The sequence below is a fragment of the Macaca nemestrina genome, chromosome 8 (genome assembly GCF_043159975.1).
Source record: "Macaca nemestrina isolate mMacNem1 chromosome 8, mMacNem.hap1, whole genome shotgun sequence".
In the NCBI taxonomy this organism is placed as follows: Eukaryota; Metazoa; Chordata; class Mammalia; order Primates; family Cercopithecidae; genus Macaca; species Macaca nemestrina.
In genome coordinates this window covers 100369675-100387908 of record NC_092132.1, presented here as the reverse complement: position 1 = coordinate 100387908, position 18234 = coordinate 100369675, and positions in this window count along the sequence as shown.

Sequence of the window (18234 nt, the reverse complement as noted above, 5' to 3'; positions counted from 1 at the left end):
CTAGCAAAGAGATCCACGAAATACAGATGTAAGTCTGTGAGATGAATGAATAGAACATTAAGCAGTTTCTCAGAAAGCTTCTTTCCAGATTTCATCTGAGGATATTTCCTTTTTCACCATAGCCCTCTATGGGCTGCAAAATATCACTTTGCGAATTCCACAAGAACTGTCTTAGCGAAAGGCTTCTTGAGGGGAAAGCTGTAACTCTGTGAGATGATTTCACAGAACACAAAGAAGTTTCTCAGAAAGCTTCTTTCTCTTTGTTGTCGGAGGATATTTCCTTTGGCCCTATAGTCTTCAAAGGGATCCGAAATATCTGTTCTCAGATTCCACAGAAATAAGGCTAGCAAAGAGATCCACGAAATACAGATGTAACTCTGTGAGGGGAAGTCACACATCAGAGTAGTTTCTCAGAAAGCTTCTTTCCAGATTTCATCTGAGGATATTTCCTTTTTCACCATAGCCCTCTATGGGCTTCCAAATATCACTTTGCCAATTCCACAAGAACTGTCTTAGCGAAAGGCTTCTTGAGGGGAAAGCTGTAACTCTGTGAGATGATTTCCCAGAACACAAAGAAGTTTCTCAGAAAGCTTCCTTCTCTTTGTTATCGGAGGATGTTTCCTTTGGCCCTATAGTCTTCAAAGGGATCCGAAATATCTGTTCTCAGATTCCACAGAAATAAGGCTAGCAAAGAGATCCACGAAATACAGATGTAACTCTGTGAGTGGAAGTCACACATCACAGAGCAGTTTCTCAGAAGGCTTCTTTCCAGATTTCACCTGAGGATATTTCCTTTTTCACCATAGCCCTCTATGGGCTTCCAAATATACTTTACCAATTCCACAAGAACTGTCAAAGCGAAAGGCTTCTTGAGGGGAAAGCTGTAACACTGTGAGATGATTTCACAGAACACAAAGAAGTTTCTCAGAAAGCTTCTTTCTCTTTGTTATCGGAGGATATTTCCTTTGGCCCTATAGTCTTCAAAGGGATCCGAAATATCTGTTCTCAGATTCCACAGAAATAAGGCTCGCAAAGAGATCCACGAAATACAGATGTAACTCTGTGAGTGGAAGTCACACATCACAGAGCAGTTTCTCAGAAAGCTTCTTTCCAGATTTCATCTGAGGATATTTCCTTTTTCACCATAGCCCTCTATGGGCTTCCAAATATCACTTTGCCAATTCCACAAGAACTGTCTTAGCGAAAGGCTTCTTGAGGGGAAAGCTGTAACTCTGTGAGATGATTTCACAGAACACAAAGAAGTTTCTCAGAAAGCTTCTTTCTCTTTGTTATCGGAGGATATTTCCTTTGGCCCTATAGTCTTCAAAGGGATCCTAAATATCTGTTCTCAGATTCCACAGAAATAAGGCTAGCAAGGAGATCCACGAAATACAGATGTAACTCTGTGAGTGGAAGTCACACATCACAGAGCAGTTTCTCAGAAAGCTTCTTTCCAGATTTCATCTGAGGATATTTCCTTTTTCACCATAGCCCTCTATGGGCTTCCAAATATCACTTTGCCAATTCCACAAAAACTGTCTTAGCGAAAGGCTTCTTGAGGGGAAAGCTCTAACTCTGTGAGATGATTTCACAGAACACAAAGAAGTTTCTCAGAAAGCTTCTTGCTCTTTGTTATCGGACGATATTCCTTTGGCCCTATAGTCTTCAAAGGGATCCGAAATATCTGTTCTCAGTTTCCACAGAAATAAGGCTAGCAAAGAGATCCACGAAATACAGATGTAACTCTGTGAGTGGAAGTCACACATCACAGAGCAGTTTCTCAGAAAGCTTCTTTCCAGATTTCATCTGAGGATATTTCCTTTTTCACCATAGCCCTCTATGGGCTTCCAAATATCACTTTGCCAATTCCACAAGATCTGTCTTAGCGAAAGGCTTCTTGAGGGGAAAACTGTAACTCTGTGAGATAATTTCACAGAACACAAAGAAGTTTCTCAGAAAGCTTCTTTCTCTCTGTTATCGGAGGATATTTCCTTTAGCCTTATAGTCTTCAAAGGGATCCGAAATATCTGTTCTCAGATTCCACAGAAATAAGGCTAGCAAAGAGATCCACGAAATACAGATGTAACTCTGTGAGTGGAAGTCACACATCACAGAGCAGTTTCTCAGAAAGCTTCTTTCCAGATTTCATCTGAGGATATTTCCTTTTTCACCATAGCCATCTACGGGCTTCCAAATATCACTTTGGCAATTCCACAAGAACTGTCTTAGCGAAAGGCTTCTTGAGGGGAAAGCTGTAACTCTGTGAGATGATTTCACAGAACACAAAGAAGTTTCTCAGAAAGCTTCTTTCTCTTTGTTATCGGAGGATATTTCCTTTGGCCCTATAGTCTTCAAAGGTATCCGAAATATCTGTTCTCAGATTCCACAGAAATAAGGCTAGCAAAGAGATCCACGAAATACAGATGTAACTCAGTGAGATGAATGAACAAAACACTAAGCAGTTTCTCAGAAAGCTTCTTTCCAGATTTCATCTGAGGATATTTCCTTTTTCACCGTAGCCCTCTATGGGCTTCCAAATATCACTTTGCCAATTCCACAAGAACTGTCTTAGCGAAAGGCTTCTTGAGGGGAAAGCTGTAACTCTGTGAGATGATTTCACAGAACACAAAGAAGTTTCTCAGAAAGCTTCCTTCTCTTTGTTATCGGGGGATATTTCCTTTGGCCCCATAGTCTTCAAAGGGATCCGAAATATCTGTTCTCAGATTCCACAGAAATAAGGCTAGCAAAGAGATCCACGAAATACAGATGTAACTCTGTGAGATGAATGAACAGAACACTAAGCAGTTTCTTAGAAAGCTTCTTTCCAGATTTCATCGGAGGATATTTCCTTTTTCACCATAGCCCTCTATGGGCTTCCAAATATCACTTTGCCAATTCCACAAGAAATGTCTTTGCGAGAGGCTTCTTGAGGGGAAAGCTCTAACTCTGTGAGATGATTTCACAGAACACAAAGAAGTTTCTCAGAAAGCTTCCTTCTCTTTGTTATTGGAGGATATTTCCTTTGGCCCTATAGTCTTCAAAGGGATCCGAAATATCTGTTCTCAGATTCCACAGAAATAAGGCTAGCAAAGAGATCCACGAAATACAGATGTAACTCTGTGAGTGGAAGTCACACATCACAGAGCAGTTTCTCAGAAAGCTTCTTTCCAGATTTCATCTGAGGATAGTTCCTTTTTCACCCTAGCCCTCTATGGGCTTCCAAATATCACTTTGCCAATTCCACAAGAACTGTCTTAGCGAAAGATTTCTTGAGGGAAAGTTGTAACTCTGTGAGATGATTTCACAGAACACAAAGAAGTTTCTCAGAAAGTTTCTTTCTCTTTGTTATCGGAGGATATTGCCTTTAGTCCTATAATCTTCAAAGGAATCCGAAATATCTGTTCTCAGATTCCACAGAAATAAGGCTAGCAAAGAGATCCACGAAATACAGATGTAACTCTGTAAGTGGAAGTCACACATCAGAGAGCAGTTTCTCAGAAAGCTTCTTTCCGGATTTCATCTGAGGATATTTCCTTTTTCACCGTAGCCCTCTATGGGCTTCCAAATATCACTTTGCCAATTCCACAAGAACTGTCTTAGCGAAAGGCTTCTTGAGGGGAAAGCTGTAACTCTGTGAGATGATTTCACAGAACACAAAGAAGTTTCTCAGAAAGCTTCCTTCTCTTTGTTACCGGGGGATACTTCCTTTGGCCCTATAGTCTTCAAAGGGATCCGAAATATCTGTTCTCAGATTCCACAGAAATAAGGCTAGCAAAGAGATCCACGAAATACAGATGTAACTCTGTGAGATGAATGAACAGAACACTAAGCAGTTTCTTAGAAAGCTTCTTTCCAGATTTCATCGGAGGATATTTCCTTTTTCACCATAGCCCTCTATGGGCTTCCAAATATCACTTTGCCAATTCCACAAGAAATGTCTTTGCGAGAGGCTTCTTGAGGGGAAAGCTGTAACTCTGTGAGATGATTTCACAGAACACAAAGAAGTTTCTCAGAAAGCTTCCTTCTCTTTGTTATCGGAGGATATTTCCTTTGGCCCTATAGTCTTCAAAGGGATCCGAAATATCTGTTCTCAGATTCCTCAGAAATAAGGCTAGCAAAGAGATCCACGAAATACAGATGTAACTCTGTGAGTGGAAGTCACACATCACAGAGCAGTTTCTCAGAAAGCTTCTTTCCGGATTTCATCTGAGGATATTTCCTTTTTCACCATAGCCCTCTATGGGCTTCCAAATATCACTTTGCCAATTCCACAAGAACTGTCTTAGCGAAAGGCTTCTTGAGGGGAAAGCTGTAACTCTGTGAGATGATTTCACAGAACACAAAGAAGTTTCTCAGAAAGCTTCCTTCTCTTTGTTATCGGAGGATATTTCCTTTGGCCCTAGAGACTTCAAAGGGATCCGAAATATCTGTTCTCAGATTCCACAGAAATAAGGGTGGCAAAGAGATCCACGAAATGCTGATGTAACTCTGTGAGTGGAAGTCACACATCACAGAGCAGTTTCTCAGAAAGATTCTTTACAGATTTCATCTGAGGATATTTCCTTTTTCACCATAGCCCTCTATGGCTACCAAATATCACTTTGCCAATTCCACAAGAACTGTCTTAGCGAAAGACTTCTTGAGGGGAAAGCTGTAACTCTGTGAGATGATTTCACAGAACACAAAGAAGTTTCTCAGAAAGCTTCCTTCTCTTTGTTATCGGAGGATATTTCCTTTGGCCCTATAGTCTTCAAAGGGATCCGAAAAATCTGTTCTCAGATTCCACAGAAATAAGGCTAGCAAAGAGATCCACGAAATACAGATGTAACTCTGTGAGATGAATGAACAGAACACTAAGCAGTTTCTCAGAAAACTTCTTTCCAGATTTCATCTGAGAATATTTCCTTTTTCACCATAGCCCTCTATGGGCTTCCAAATATCACTTTGCCAATTCCACAAGAACTGTCTTAGCGAAAGGCTTCTTGAGGGGAAAGCTGTAACTCTGTGAGATGATTTTACAGAACACAAAGAAGTTTCTCAGAAAGCTTCCTTCTCTTTGTTATAGGAGGATATTTCCTTTGGCCCTATAGTCTTCAAAGGGATCCGAAATATCTGTTCTGAGATTCCACAGAAATAAGGCTAGCAAAGAGATCCACGAAACAGACATGTAACTCTGGAGGAGAAGTCACACATCACAGTGCAGTTTCTCAGAAAGCTTCTTTCCAGATTTCATCTGAGGATATTTCATTTTTCACCATAGCTTTCTAAGGGCTTCCAAATATCACTTTGCCAATTCCACAAGAACTGTCTTAGCGAAAGGCTTCTTGAGGGGAAAGCTGTAACTCTGTGACGTGATTTCACAGAACACAAAGAAGTTTCTCAGAAAGCTTCTTTCTCTTTGTTATCTGAGGATATTTCCTTTGGCCCTATAGTCTTCAAAGGGATCCGAAATATCTGTTCTCAGATTCCACAGAAATAAGGCTAGCAAAGTGATCCACGAAATACAGATTTAACTCTGTGAGTGGAAGTCACACATCACAGAGCAGTTTCTCAGAAAGCTTCTTTCCAGATTTCATCTGAGGATATTTCCTTTTTCACCATAGCCATCTACGGGCTTCCAAATATCACTTTGGCAATTCCACAAGAACTGTCTTAGCGAAAGGCTTCTTGAGGGGAAAGCTGTAACTCTGTGAGATGATTTCACAGAACACAAAGAAGTTTCTCAGAAAGCTTCTTTCTCTTTGTTATCGGAGGATATTTCCTTTGGCCCTATAGTCTTCAAAGGTATCCGAAATATCTGTTCTCAGATTCCACAGAAATAAGGCTAGCAAAGAGATCCACGAAATACAGATGTAACTCTGTGAGATGAATGAACAGAACACTAAGCAGTTTCTCAGAAAGCTTCTTTCCAGATTTCATCTGAGGATATTTCCTTTTTCACCGTAGCCCTCTATGGGCTTCCAAATATCACTTTGCCAATTCCACAAGAACTGTCTTAGCGAAAGGCTTCTTGAGGGGAAAGCTGTAACTCTGTGAGATGATTTCACAGAACACAAAGAAGTTTCTCAGAAAGCTTCCTTCTCTTTGTTACCGGGGGATATTTCCTTTGGCCCTATAGTCTTCAAAGGGATCCGAAATATCTGTTCTCAGATTCCACAGAAATAAGGCTAGCAAAGAGATCCACGAAATACAGATGTAACTCTGTGAGATGAATGAACAGAACACTAAGCAGTTTCTTAGAAAGCTTCTTTCCAGATTTCATCGGAGGATATTTCCTTTTTCACCATAGCCCTCTATGGGCTTCCAAATATCACTTTGCCAATTCCACAAGAAATGTCTTTGCGAGAGGCTTCTTGAGGGGAAAGCTGTAACTCTGTGAGATGATTTCACAGAACACAAAGAAGTTTCTCAGAAAGCTTCCTTCTCTTTGTTATCGGAGGATATTTCCTTTGGCCCTATAGTCTTCAAAGGGATCCGAAATATCTGTTCTCAGATTCCACAGAAATAAGGCTAGCAAAGAGATCCACGAAATACAGATGTAACTCTGTGAGTGGAAGTCACACATCACAGAGCAGTTTCTCAGAAAACTTCTTTCCGGATTTCATCTGAGGATATTTCCTTTTTCACCATAGCCCTCTATGGGCTTCCAAATATCACTTTGCCAATTCCACAAGAACTGTCTTAGCGAAAGACTTCTTGAGGGGAAAGCTGTAACTCTGTGAGATGATTTCACAGAACACAAAGAAGTTTCTCAGAAAGCTTCCTTCTCTTTGTTATCGGAGGATATTTCCTTTGGCCCTATAGTCTTCAAAGGGATCCGAAAAATCTGTTCTCAGATTCCACAGAAATAAGGCTAGCAAAGAGATCCACGAAATACAGATGTAAATGTGTGAGATGAATGAACAGAACACTAAGCAGTTTCTCAGAAAGCTTCTTTCCAGATTTCATCTGAGAATATTTCCTTTTTCACCATAGCCCTCTATGGGCTTCCAAATATCACTTTGCCAATTCCACAAGAACTGTCTTAGCGAAAGGCTTCTTGAGGGGAAAGCTGTAACTCTGTGAGATGATTTTACAGAACACAAAGAAGTTTCTCAGAAAGCTTCCTTCTCTTTGTTATCGGAGGATATTTCCTTTGGCCCTATAGTCTTCAAAGGGATCCGAAATATCTGTTCTGAGATTCCACAGAAATAAGGCTAGCAAAGAGATCCACGAAACAGACATGTAACTCTGGAGGAGAAGTCACACATCACAGTGCAGTTTCTCGGAAAGCTTCTTTCCAGATTTCATCTGAGGATATTTCCTTTTTCACCATAGCCTTCTAAGGGCTTCCAAATATCACTTTGCCAATTCCACAAGAACTGTCTTAGCGAAAGGCTTCTTGAGGGGAAAGCTGTAACTCTGTGACGTGATTTCACAGAACACAAAGAAGTTTCTCAGAAAGCTTCTTTCTCTTTGTTATCGGAGGATATTTCCTTTGGCCCTATAGTCTTCAAAGGGATCCGAAATATCTGTTCTCAGATTCCACAGAAATAAGGCTAGCAAAGAGATCCACGAAATACAGATGTAACTCTGTGAGTGGAAGTCACACATCATAGAGCAGTTTCTCAGAAAGCTTCTTTCCAGATTTCATCTTAGGATATTTCCTTTTTCACCATAGCCTTTTATGGGCTTCCAAATATCACTTTGCCAATTCCACAAGAACTGTGTTAGCGAAAGGCTTCTTGAGGGGAAAGCTGTAACTCTGTGAGATGATTTCACAGAACACAAAGAATTTTCTCAGAAAGCTTCTTTCTCTTTGTTATCTGAGGATATTTCTTTTGGCCCTATAGTCTTCAAAGGGATCCGAAATATCTGTTCTCAGATTCCACAGAAATAAGGCTAGCAAAGAGATCCACGAAATACAGATGTAACTCTGTGAGATGAATGAACAGAACACTAAGCAGTTTCTCAGAAAGCTTCTTTCCAGATTTCATCTGAGGATATTTCCTTTTCCACCATAGCCCTCTGTTGGCTTCCAATTATCACTTTGCCAATTCCACAAGAACTGTCTTAGTGAAAGGCTTCTTGAGGGGAAACCTGTAACTCTGTGAGATGATTTCACAGAACGCAAAGAAGTTTCTCAGAAAGCTTCTTTCTCTCTGTTATCGCAGGATATTTCCTTTAGCCTTATAGTCTTCAAAGGGATCCGAAATATCTGTTCTCAGATTCCACAGAAATAAGGCTAGCAAAGAGATCCACGAAATACAGATGTAACTCTGTGAGTGGAAGTCACACATCACAGAGGAGTTTCTCAGAAAGCTTCTTTCCAGATTTCATCTGAGGATATTTCCTTTTTCACCATAGCCCTCTATGGGCTTCCAAATATCACTTTGCCAATTCCACAAGAACTGTCTTAGCGAAAGGCTTCTTGAGGGGAAAGCTGTAACTCTGTGAGATGATTTCACAGAACACAAAGAAGTTTCTCAGAAAGCTTCTTTCTCTTTGTTATCGGAGGATATTTCCTTTGGCCCTATAGTCTTCAAAGGGATCCGAAATATCTGTTCTCAGATTCCACAGAAATAAGGCTAGCAAAGAGATCCACGAAATACAGATGTAACTCTGTGAGATGAATGAACAGAACACTAAGAAGTTTCTCAGAAAGCTTCTTTCCAGAATTCATCTGAGGATATTTCCTTTTTCACCATAGCCCTCTATGGGCTTCCAAATATCACTTTGCCAATTCCAGAAGAACTGTCTTAGCGAAAGGATTCTTGAGGGGAAAGCTGTAACTCTGTGAGATGATTTCACAGAACACAAAGAAGTTTCTCAGAAAGCTTCTTGCTCTTTGTTATCGGACGATATTCCTTTGGCCCTATAGTCTTCAAAGGGATCCGAAATATCTGTTCTCAGATTCCACAGAAATAAGGCTAGCAAAGAGATCCACGAAATACAGATGTAACTCTGTGAGTTGAAGTCACACATCACAGAGCAGTTTCTCAGAAAGCTTCTTTCCAGATTTCATCTGAGGATATTTCCTTTTTCACCATAGCCATCTACAGGCTTCCAAATATCACTTTGGCAATTCCACAAGAACTGTCTTAGCGAAAGGCTTCTTGAGGGGAAAGCTGTAACTCTGTGAGATGATTTCACAGAACACCAAGAAGTTTCTCAGAAAGCTTCTTTCTCTTTGTTATCGGAGGATATTTCCTTTGGCCCTATAGTCTTCAAAGGTATCCGAAATATCTGTTCTCAGATTCCACAGAAATAAGGCTAGCAAAGAGATCCACGAAATACAGATGTAACTCAGTGAGATGAATGAACAGAACACTAAGCAGTTTCTCAGAAAGCTTCTTTCCAGATTTCATCTGAGGATATTTCCTTTTTCACCGTAGCCCTCTATGGGCTTCCAAATATCACTTTGCCAATTCCACAAGAACTGTCTTAGCGAAAGGATTCTTGAGGGGAAAGCTGTAACTCTGTGAGATGATTTCACAGAACACAAAGAAGTTTCTCAGAAATCTTCCTTCTCTTTGTTATCGGGGGATATTTCCTTTGGCCCTATAGTCTTCAAAGGGATCCGAAATATCTGTTCTCAGATTCCACAGAAATAAGGCTAGCGAAGAGATCCACGAAATACAGATGTAACTCTGTGAGATGAATGAACAGAACACTAAGCAGTTTCTTAGAAAGCTTCTTTCCAGATTTCATCGGAGGATATTTCCTTTTTCACCATAGCCCTCTATGGGCTTCCAAATATCACTTTGCCAATTCCACAAGAAATGTCTTTGCGAGAGGCTTCTTGAGGGGAAAGCTCTAACTCTGTGAGATGACTTCACAGAACACAAAGAAGTTTCTCAGAAAGCTTCCTTCTCTTTGTTATTGGAGGATATTTCCTTTGGCCCTATAGTCTTCAAAGGGATCCGAAATATCTGTTCTCAGATTCCACAGAAATAAGGCTAGCAAAGAGATCCACGAAATACAGATGTAACTCTGTGAGAGGAAGTCACACATCACAGAGCAGTTTCTCAGAAAGCTTCTTTCCAGATTTCATCTGAGGATAGTTCCTTTTTCACCCTAGCCCTCTATGGGCTTCCAAATATCACTTTGCCAATTCCACAAGAACTGTCTTAGCGAAAGATTTCTTGAGGGAAAGTTGTAACTCTGTGAGATGATTTCACAGAACACAAAGAAGTTTCTCAGAAAGTTTCTTTCTCTTTGTTATCGGAGGATATTGCCTTTAGTCCTATAGTCTTCAAAGGAATCCGAAATATCTGTTCTCAGATTCCACAGAAATAAGGCTAGCAAAGAGATCCACGAAATACAGATGTAACTCTGTAAGTGGAAGTCACACATCAGAGAGCAGTTTCTCAGAAAGCTTCTTTCCGGATTTCATCTGAGGATATTTCCTTTTTCACCATAGCCCTCTATGGGCTTCCAAATATCACTTTGCCAATTCCACAAGAACTGTCTTAGCGAAAGGCTTCTTGAGGGGAAAGCTGTAACTCTGTGAGATGATTTCACAGAACACAAAGAAGTTTCTCAGAAAGCTTCCTTCTCTTTGTTATCGGAGGATATTTCCTTTGGCCCTAGTGACTTCAAAGGGATCCGAAATATCTGTTCTCAGATTCCACAGAAATAAGGCTGGCAAAGAGATCCACGAAATGCTGATGTAACTCTGTGAGTGGAAGTCACACATCACAGAGCAGTTTCTCAGAAAGATTCTTTACAGATTTCATCTGAGGATATTTCCTTTTTCACCATAGCCCTCTATGGCTACCAAATATCACTTTGCCAATTCCACAAGAACTGTCTTAGCGAAAGACTTCTTGAGGGGAAACCTGTAACTCTGTGAGATGATTTCACAGAACACAAAGAAGTTTCTCAGAAAGCTTCCTTCTCTTTGTTATCGGAGGATATTTCCTTTGGCCCTATAGTCTTCAAAGGGATCCGAAAAATCTGTTCTCAGATTCCTCAGAAATAAGGCTAGCAAAGAGATCCACGAAATACAGATGTAAATCTGTGAGATGAATGAACAGAACACTAAGCAGTTTCTCAGAAAGCTTCTTTCCAGATTTCATCTGAGAATATTTCCTTTTTCACCATAGCCCTCTATGGGCTTCCAAATATCACTTTGCCAATTCCACAAGAACTGTCTTAGCGAAAGGCTTCTTGAGGGGAAAGCTGTAACTCTGTGAGATGATTTTACAGAACACAAAGAAGTTTCTCAGAAAGCTTTCTTCTCTTTGTTATCGGAGGATATTTCCGTTGGCCCTATAGTCTTCAAAGGGATCCGAAATATCTGTTCTCAGATTCCACAGAAATAAGGCTAGCAAAGAGATCCACGAAACAGACATGTAACTCTGGAGGAGAAGTCACACATCACAGTGCAGTTTCTCAGAAAGCCTCTTTCCAGATTTCATCTGAGGATATTTCCTTTTTCACCATAGCCTTCTAAGGGCTTCCAAATATCACTTTGCCAATTCCACAAGAACTGTCTTAGCGAAAGGCTTCTTGAGGGGAAAGCTGTAACTCTGTGACGTGATTTCACAGAACACAAAGAAGTTTCTCAGAAAGCATCTTTCTCTTTGTTATCGGAGGATATTTCCTTTGTCCCTATAGTCTTCAAAGGGATCCGAAATATCTGTTCTCAGATTCCACAGAAATAAGGCTAGCAAAGAGATCCCGAAACACAGATGTATCTCTGTGAGTGGAAGTCACACATCATAGAGCAGTTTCTCAGAAAGCTTCTTTCCAGATTTCATCTGAGGATATTTCCTTTTTCACCATAGCCCTCTATGGGCTTCCAAATATCACTTTGCCAATTCCACAAGAACTGTCTTAGCGAAAGGCTTCTTGAGGGGAAAGCTGTAACTCTGTGAGATGATTTCACAGAACACAAAGAAGTTTCTCAGAAAGCTTCTTTCTCTTTGTTATCGGAGGATATTTCCTTTGGCCCTATAGTCTTCAAAGGGATCCGAAATATCTGTTCTCAGATTCCACAGAAATAAGGCTAGCAAAGAGATCCACGAAATACAGATGTAACTCTGTGAGACGAATGAACAGAACACTAAGAACTTTCTCAGAAAGCTTCTTTCCAGATTTCATCTGAGGATATATCCTTTTTCACCATAGCCCTCTAAGGGCTTCCAAATATCACTTTGCCAATTCCACAAGAACTGTCTTAGCGAAAGGCGTCTTGAGGGGAAAGCTGTAACTCTATTAGATGATTTCACAGAACACAAAGAAGTTTCTCAGAAAGCTTCTTTCTCTTTGTTATCGGAGGATATTTCCTTTGGCCCTATAGTCTTCAAAGGGATCCGAAATATCTGTTCTCAGATTCCAGAGAAATAAGGCTAGCAAAGAGATCCACGAAATACACATGTAACTCTGTGAGAAGAATGAACAGAACACTAAGCAGTTTCTCAGAAAGCTTCTTTCCAGATTTCATCTGAGGATATTTCCTTTTTCACCTTAGCCCTCTTTGGGGTGCCAAATATCACTTTGCCAATTCCACAAGAACTGTCTTAGCGAAAGGCTTCTTGAGGGGAAAGCTGTAACTCTGTGAGATGATTTCACAGAACACAAAGAAGTTACTCAGAAAGCTTCCTTCTCTTTGTTATCGGAGGATATTTCCTTTGTCCCTACAGTCTTCAAAGGGATCCTAAATATCTGTTCTCAGATTCCACAGAAATAAGGCTAGCAAAGAGATCCACGAAATACAGATGTAAGTCTGTGAGATGAATGAATAGAACATTAAGCAGTTTCTCAGAAAGCTTCTTTCCAGATTTCATCTGAGGATATTTCCTTTTTCACCATAGCCCTCTATGGGCTTCCAAATATCACTTTGCCAATTCCACAAGAACTGTCTTAGCGAAAGGCTTCTAGAGGGGAAAGCTGTAACTCTGTGAGATGATTTCACAGAACACAAAGAAGTTTCTCAGAAATCTTCCTTCTCTTTGTTATCGGAGGATATTTCCTTTGGCCCTATAGTCTTCAAATGGATCCGACATATCTGTTCTCAGATTCCACAGAAATAAGGCTAGAAAAGAGATCCACGTAATACAGATGTAACTCTGTGAGTGGAAGTCACACATCACAGAGCAGTTTCTCAGAAAGCTTCTTTCCAGATTTCATCTGAGGATATTTCCTTTTTCACCATAGCCCTCTATGGGCTTCCAAATATCACTTTGCCAATTCCACAAGAACTGTCTTAGTGAAAGGCTTCTTGAGGGGAAAGCTGTAACTCTGTGAGATGATTTCACAGAACACAAAGAAGTTTCTCAGAAAGCTTCCTTCTCTTTGTTATCGGAGGATATTTCCTTTGGCCCTATAGTCTTCAAAGGGATCCGAAATATCTGTTCTCAGATTCCACAGAAATAAGGCTAGCAAAGAGATCCAGGAAATACATATGTAACTCTGTGAGATGAATGAACAGAACACTAAGAAGTTTCTCAGAAAGCTTCTTTCCAGATTTCATCTGAGGATATTTCCTCCTTCCCCATAGCCCTCTATGGGCTTCCAAATATCACTTTGCCAACTCCACAAGAACTGTCTTAGCGAAAGGCTTCTTGAGGGGAAAGCTGTAACTCTGTGAGATGATTTCACAGAACACAAAGAAGTTTCTCAGAAAGCTTCTTTCTCTTTGTTATCGGAGGATATTTCCTTTGGCTCTATAGTCTTCAAAGGGATCCGAAATATCTGTTCTCAGATTCCACAGAAATAAGGCTAGCAAAGAGATCCACGAAATACAGATGTAACTCTGTGAGGGGAAGTCACACATCAGAGTAGTTTCTCAGAAAGCTTTTTTCCAGATTTCATCTGAGGATATTTCCTTTTTCACCATAGCCCTCTATGGGCTTCCAAATATACTTTGCCAATTCCACAAGAACTGTCACAGCGAAAGGCTTCTTGAGGGGAAAGCTGTAACACTGTGAGATGATTTCACAGAACACAAAGAAGTTTCTCAGAAAGCTTCTTTCTCTTTGTTATCGGAGGATATTTCCTTTGGCCCTATAGTCTTCAAAGGGATCCGAAATATCTGTTCTCAGATTCCACAGAAATAAGGCTAGCAAAGAGATCCACGAAATACAGATGTAACTCTGTGAGTGGAAGTCACACATCACAGAGCAGTCTCTCAGAAAGCTTCTTTCCAGAATTCATCTGAGGATATTTCCATTTTCAACATAGCCCTCTATGGGCTGCCAAATATCACTTTGCCAATTCCACAAGAACTGTCTTAGCGAAAGGCTTCTTGAGGGGAAAGCTGTAACTCTGTGAGATGATTTCACAGAACACAAAGAAGTTTCTCAGAAAGCTTCCTTCTCTTTGTTATCGGAGGATATTTCCTTTGTCCATATAGTCTTCAAAGGGATCCTAAATATCTGTTCTCAGATTCCACAGAAATAAGGCTAGCAAAGAGATCCACGAAATACAGATGTAAGTCTGTGAGATGAATGAATAGAACATTAAGCAGTTTCTCAGAAAGCTTCTTTCCAGATTTCATCTGAGGATATTTCCTTTTTCACCATAGCCCTCTATGGGCTTCCAAATATCACTTTGCCAATTCCACAAGAACTGTCTTAGCGAAAGGCTTCTTGAGGGGAAAGCTGTAACTCTGTGAGATGATTTCATAGAACACAAAGAAGTTTCTCAGAAATCTTCCTTCTCTTTGTTATCGGAGGATATTTCCTTTGGCCCTATAGTCTTCAAATGGATCCGACATATCTGTTCTCAGATTCCACAGAAATAAGGCTAGAAAAGAGATCCACGTAATACAGATGTAACTCTGTGAGTGGAAGTCAAACATCACAGAGCAGTTTCTCAGAAAGCTTCTTTCCAGATTTCATCTGAGGATATTTCCTTTTTCACCATAGCCCTCTATGGGCTTCCAAATATCACTTTGCCAATTCCACAAGAAGTGTCTTAGTGAAAGGTTTCTTGAGGGGAAAGCTGTAAATCTGTGAGATGATTTCACAGAAGACAAAGAAGTTTCCCAGAAAGCTTCCTTCTCTTTGTTATCGGAGGATATTTCCTTTGGCCCTATAGTCTTCAAAGGGATCCGAAATATCTGTTCTCAGATTCCACAGAAATAAGGCTAGCAAAGAGATCCACGAAATACAGATGTAACTCTTTGAGATAAATGAACAGAACACTAAGAAGTTTCTCAGAAAGTTTCTTTCCAGATTTCATCTGAGGATATTTCCTTTTTCACCATAGCCCTCTATGGGCTTCCAAATATCACTTTGCCAATTCCACAAGAACTGTCTTAGCGAAAGGCTTCTTGAGGGGAAAGCTGTAACTCTGTGAGATGATTTTACAGAACACAAAGAAGTTTCTCAGAAAGCTTCCTTCTCTTTGTTATCGGAGGATATTTCCTTTGGCCCTATAGTCTTCAAAGGGATCCGAAATATCTGTTCTCAGATTCCACAGAAATAAGGCTAGCAAAGAGATCCACGAAACAGACATGTAACTCTGGAGGAGAAGTCACACATCACAGTGCAGTTTCTCAGAAAGCCTCTTTCCAGATTTCATCTGAGGATATTTCCTTTTTCACCATAGCCTTCTAAGGGCTTCCAAATATCACTTTGCCAATTCCACAAGAACTGTCTTAGCGAAAGGCTTCTTGAGGGGAAAGCTGTAACTCTGTGACGTGATTTCACAGAACACAAAGAAGTTTCTCAGAAAGCATCTTTCTCTTTGTTATCGGAGGATATTTCCTTTGTCCCTATAGTCTTCAAAGGGATCCGAAATATCTGTTCTCAGATTCCACAGAAATAAGGCTAGCAAAGAGATCCCGAAACACAGATGTATCTCTGTGAGTGGAAGTCACACATCATAGAGCAGTTTCTCAGAAAGCTTCTTTCCAGATTTCATCTGAGGATATTTCCTTTTTCACCATAGCCCTCTATGGGCTTCCAAATATCACTTTGCCAATTCCACAAGAACTGTCTTAGCGAAAGGCTTCTTGAGGGGAAAGCTGTAACTCTGTGAGATGATTTCACAGAACACAAAGAAGTTTCTCAGAAAGCTTCTTTCTCTTTGTTATCGGAGGATATTTCCTTTGGCCCTATAGTCTTCAAAGGGATCCGAAATATCTGTTCTCAGATTCCACAGAAATAAGGCTAGCAAAGAGATCCACGAAATACAGATGTAACTCTGTGAGACGAATGAACAGAACACTAAGAACTTTCTCAGAAAGCTTCTTTCCAGATTTCATCTGAGGATATATCCTTTTTCACCATAGCCCTCTAAGGGCTTCCAAATATCACTTTGCCAATTCCACAAGAACTGTCTTAGCGAAAGGCGTCTTGAGGGGAAAGCTGTAACTCTATTAGATGATTTCACAGAACACAAAGAAGTTTCTCAGAAAGCTTCTTTCTCTTTGTTATCGGAGGATATTTCCTTTGGCCCTATAGTCTTCAAAGGGATCCGAAATATCTGTTCTCAGATTCCACAGAAATAAGGCTAGCAAAGAGATCCACGAAATACACATGTAACTCTGTGAGAAGAATGAACAGAACACTAAGCAGTTTCTCAGAAAGCTTCTTTCCAGATTTCATCTGAGGATATTTCCTTTTTCACCTTAGCCCTCTATGGGCTGCCAAATATCACTTTGCCAATTCCACAAGAACTGTCTTAGCGAAAGGCTTCTTGAGGGGAAAGCTGTAACTCTGTGAGATGATTTCACAGAACACAAAGAAGTTACTCAGAAAGCTTCCTTCTCTTTGTTATCGGAGGATATTTCCTTTGTCCCTATAGTCTTCAAAGGGATCCTAAATATCTGTTCTCAGATTCCACAGAAATAAGGCTAGCAAAGAGATCCACGAAATACAGATGTAAGTCTGTGAGATGAATGAATAGAACATTAAGCAGTTTCTCAGAAAGCTTCTTTCCAGATTTCATCTGAGGATATTTCCTTTTTCACCATAGCCCTCTATGGGCTTCCAAATATCACTTTGCCAATTCCACAAGAACTGTCTTAGCGAAAGGCTTCTAGAGGGGAAAGCTGTAACTCTGTGAGATGATTTCACAGAACACAAAGAAGTTTCTCAGAAATCTTCCTTCTCTTTGTTATCGGAGGATATTTCCTTTGGCCCTATAGTCTTCAAATGGATCCGACATATCTGTTCTCAGATTCCACAGAAATAAGGCTAGAAAAGAGATCCACGTAATACAGATGTAACTCTGTGAGGGGAAGTCACACATCAGAGTAGTTTCTCAGAAAGCTTTTTTCCAGATTTCATCTGAGGATATTTCCTTTTTCACCATAGCCCTCTATGGGCTTCCAAATATCACTTTGCCAATTCCACAAGAACTGTCTTAGCGAAAGGCTTCTTGAGGGGAAAGCTGTAACTCTGTGAGATGATTTCACAGAACACAAAGAAGTTTCTCAGAAAGCTTCCTTCTCTTTGTTATCGGAGGATGTTTCCTTTGGCCCTATAGTCTTCAAAGGGATCCGAAATATCTGTTCTCAGATTCCACAGAAATAAGGCTAGCAAAGAGATCCACGAAATACAGATGTAACTCTGTGAGTGGAAGTCACACATCACAGAGCAGTTTCTCAGAAGGCTTCTTTCCAGATTTCATCTGAGGATATTTCCTTTTTCACCATAGCCCTCTATGGGCTTCCAAATATACTTTGCCAATTCCACAAGAACTGTCACAGCGAAAGGCTTCTTGAGGGGAAAGCTGTAACACTGTGAGATGATTTCACAGAACACAAAGAAGTTTCTCAGAAAGCTTCTTTCTCTTTGTTATCGGAGGATATTTCCTTTGGCCCTATAGTCTTCAAAGGGATCCGAAATATCTGTTCTCAGATTCCACAGAAATAAAGCTAGCAAAGAGATCCACGAAATACAGATGTAACTCTGTGAGTGGAAGTCACACATCACAGAGCAGTTTCTCAGAAAGCTTCTTTCCAGAATTCATCTGAGGATATTTCCTTTTTCAACATAGCCCTCTATGGGCTGCCAAATATCACTTTGCCAATTCCACAAGAACTGTCTTAGCGAATGGCTTCTTGAGGGGAAAGCTGTAACTCTGTGAGATGATTTCACAGAACACAAAGAAGTTTCTCAGAAAGCTTCCTTCTCTTTGTTATCGGAGGATATTTCCTTTGTCCATATAGTCTTCAAAGGGATCCTAAATATCTGTTCTCAGATTCCACAGAAATAAGGCTAGCAAAGAGATCCACGAAATACAGATGTAAGTCTGTGAGATGAATGAATAGAACATTAAGCAGTTTCTCAGAAA